This window comes from Hetaerina americana, unplaced genomic scaffold (genome assembly GCF_022747635.1).
Source record: "Hetaerina americana unplaced genomic scaffold, ioHetAmer1.1.p SCAF_21, whole genome shotgun sequence".
Lineage (NCBI taxonomy): Eukaryota > Metazoa > Arthropoda > Insecta > Odonata > Calopterygidae > Hetaerina > Hetaerina americana.
The window spans coordinates 5,854,364-5,858,593 of record NW_027286775.1 but is presented as its reverse complement, the minus strand read 5'-3'; positions in this window follow the sequence as shown (position 1 = coordinate 5,858,593).

Below are 4,230 nucleotides of genomic sequence, written 5' to 3'. Positions count from 1 at the left end.
CTTTAGTAAATAAGCTATACAACGCTGGTGCGGCACTTGACAGAATCAAACTTGAAAAAGTGCGCAGTCATAAATTTTCGGAAAAAGAGCAATCCCAACCCGAACGCCTTCAGCATCGGGGACACCGAAATGGAATGTGCAGACTCAGTTAAATACCTGGGCAATACCCCCACTCACGACCTCTTCGGGGCGAAACACACACGGGGAATACGTGGACAAGCTAGCAAAACATTGGGGTTCATTAGAAGAGTACAGGGTAAATGTGATGAAGCTTCAAGGAGATATGTTATCTGTGGTTGGTTAGGCCTCATTTAGCATATGCAACAAGTACATATATAGGATCCCCAATAAGTTGGATTGATTCCCGAATCGGATCGCAGCGTAGAGGAGCTAGATTTTTAAAACTTAGTTATGACAGCCTGAATAGCGTATCAAAATTATTAGAGGAGCTAGGTTGGGAATCACTCTCGGAGCGAAGGTTAAATTTTAGATTAAATCACTTGCACATAAATTGGAAGGACGTCTCTTTAGCATTAATATTGAAAGTGTTTTATTACCCCCATCATACTACGGAAGGAGAGATCATGTCATTAAAATTAGAGAGAACAAGTGCAGAACGAATAGATCTAACATGTAATTTTTCCCACGAGCGATAAGGGGTCAGGATAACGTTTTCCAACTGCTCTTTGGGGGGGGGGGAGAATTTTGTGTCCTAAGTAATCGCCGAAAGGAATCCACTTGGATTTCGTCGCGGCCATCATTCAAATACACCTCGCGGGACCGGGAACCGGTGACCACCGCGATACCACCCTTGCATTGTGGTCTTGGCAGTGCCACTGTCGCTCCGTTTCGCTGCTCAGAGGAGAAGTTCCCTTCCCTCGCCCCGCCCCCCTTCGCACCCCCACCCCCTCTCCGAGAGAGTCTCGGGCCCCCCAAGACATTCTCGTCGCAATCTGTTTGCCTTCCCCCGGGCCAAGCGACTCGTTAATCCCCTCTTCTGGCGATATCCCCGCAGCGGGCCGCCCTGTCATTGATATCGCCATCGTTATGGAGCATCAACAACGCTCTGCTCGGGTCACTCCCACGCCGCGAGAGCCCGCCGTGGACGCCGGGCCCTCTCCCGCTCCAACTCCGCTGAAAACAAGCCTCCCCCCTCCGCTGCCCTAATTGCATGCAGCCCCCTTGTACCCCCCTCCCCCAAAACATCCGATCCTTAAACTCATCCTACTCAGCAGTGCCCTCTAGACACCAAGAGCCAGGGTCTTTCGCTCTCGTCTCCCCGACCCCTCTCCCACCGCGTATCCCTGAGCAACCCACCCGAACTATCGCTCCAATCTCTTCCCAAACATTACTTTCACACACACACACACTCCCTCCTCTCCCATTTGTGAAAGCAACTTCAGCCCCCTAACACAAACACACACTACTTTCGTTCACCGCAGAGTAAACTTCATTTATGGAACTTGATATGGGCATTGACCGAGTGCGCGGCGGGCACTTATCGTCAAGATACGAGGCTTAAGGGCGATTGCCACCTAGTATGATGTGTTTTAATCAACAGGCCAGTGTGCTAGCCACACTTTGTAAACGTAGGAATATGATAATTTATGGATCAATTTTGTTTCAATTCAACCTGTCAGCTGATTGTTATGTACAAGTAGATGCTCTTTGAAACAGTTCCCCTTCCTCGAGCTGCTTCTCAAATTACATCAGCTGGATTAATTTTTGTATATTCCTGTTAAACAATTGATATTCAACACGCAAACAATGTACTTCGATTTATTTTAACGTGAAGAATGCATGCAGAAGAGTTCAAATTTTTTTTCAAGTTGGGATGTGACTTTGTAAAACATAAATCCAGGATACGGTTATATTTCCCACGGTTATGATTATATGCTAATATGTAATAGGATAATATGCTAATAGTCTTGATGAGGTAGAAATACGGTCAGAAGGCTCAATTAAATCAATTTGCATCTCACCCTAAATCACTGAAGTGGTATGTGAGTTATACGGTATTAGTTTAATTTCGCCTGCAGCAATTGTAGTTAGTCATAAAAATCGTCAATTGAAGGATACATGTCAGTGCAAACAACTACCAAGAAGAAGAAATGAAGGATGCAGTCACGATGCCTTTTGCGTGTGTGCGTGCCCAATGGTGTTCTCAGTCTGGCTCACGATGGGCTCAGTCTGGCTCACGATGGGCTCAGTCGAGTGGCCGAATTTGATGAAGGTTCGGCGGAGAATGTACGAGGATTAACTGGAGGGAGGGGAGAGTTGTTCGAAGCCTGTGTATGAACCAGACAATGTCAAAGATGAAGCAATGGTATCGGAGGAAGAATAGGGACGGCAGCAATACCTAGGTAAGGAATTAAGTATGGGTTTGCCCGTAATCGCCGCTACATTTTAACGTGAAAATTAATCAAACGCAAAGAAGACACCTCTCGCTCGCTCGACCGGATGTTTTGTGATGTATTTTAGTCACTCATTAGCAAAAAAAGTTTTCGTTACGAAATTTTCTGTGCATGAAAATTCGGTCTCAGAGTATGTCAGCATGTTTCTTAAATTGGTTTTCTATTTTTCATTAGAAAATTATAATATGAGGAAAGTTTTCAATTATTCCTGGCTCAACCTTGTGGAAATTCATTTTAATGAAATGAAGAATACAAAGTAACTTTCCACTGTCCTTTATTAGCGTACAACCGGTTTCAACGCTCAAGCGTGATGATGACGCTTGAGCGTTGAAACCGGTTGTACACTAATATTGGACAGTGGAAAGTTACTTTGTATTCTTAATTTCATTATTATGAGGAAAGTTATTAAAATGGAAGGGCTATTTCTTCGAAAACCACCAATAAAATTTTTTCAATCAAAAAAGCCAAGATGATGCAATATTTCTTTTAGTACAAATTCTGCAGATTCAGGCGATATTTTGTGGAAACTAAATATTGCTGAAGGTCACGAAAGATCACGAATTGATCGTTTTGTGATCTTTCGTGACATTCAAAGATTTATTTTAGTATCACGTTATGATGGGAAATGACCTTGCGTAGTTCAAACCTTTTATCGCATTCTTTCGGCTGCACTGCTCGTACTTACGCCATGAGAACAGGCATGACCATCTCGTCATTGAGTATTGAGGTGGTGAGCAAGGAGCGGGGAACAATACTTTACAGTCGCGTAAAATGAAAAGAAATGGAAATGGAATGAAATGTCACCTCATTGGTATGGGAACCACGAGAAAGGGACCGAGATGACCAATGGAACCGTAGGGGATGAGGGGGAATGGGAGGAGAGAACCTGGAATGCTTACCCCCACATTTTTGCTTCTAATGTCTGCCATAAGAAGCCGATGAGAAATAGACCCGTCTCCATCCTAAAGAGAGATGATTTCTTACCTTCGTAGGGGATAGTCTTTTAAGTGAGTCACTGCATTTTGGGCCAAAGAAACTCCCATCTTTAAATAGTTCTCAGCCCTCTAAAATTTCACGACCAAGATCCCTCTATTAAAGACCCGGCCGGATTATTCAGATGGATAATGCGTTTCTCTAGTGACTCGATTGCCGCGAAATCGAGACCCGCCTCGGGCATGGGTGTTGCTTAAACTTTGGTGGTTCTGCTTCTGGGAAACCTGATGACAAGGCAAAGGCTCTAAAGGGGCGCACTTGCCACCAGATACGTCCATATAGCAAACAAAACACCCCTTCCAAAGGTACGAGACCTCCTTTTCTGAGTGACATGGGAATAAGACATACGTTTGTAGATGATCAAGTAAGAGTTAGTCTGGCAATCGAAGGATTGCACTAATTATCAAGTGCCTCATCATTGTGTACATATTAAGATAATTATACTACAGCATCTAGAAAATGAATTGTAAGTTTCTTTTATGAAGTTATCGCCAGGTAAACAAACATCCATATTGGAAATGGACCTTGGCGGGCTTCATAACTTATTTTTGAGTGAATATTGATTGCAAACCAATATGTGATACTGAAATAATAATTTACATCTCTTTCTTGTGAGATTTCAAAATTACCCATGACGGTGAACGAAAACTTTGTAGATAACAGGCCGCGTCTTATAATAGTGCCATTGAAAATTTAGTTTAAATATCCCGGGTTTATGTTCCTATATGAATTGGAGACGCTATTTTCGCTTTCATGCCGTCATCAACCTTGTCGAAAACAAAGGAGGATCTTACCGCGCATTATTTTGCTCACGAATATTTTG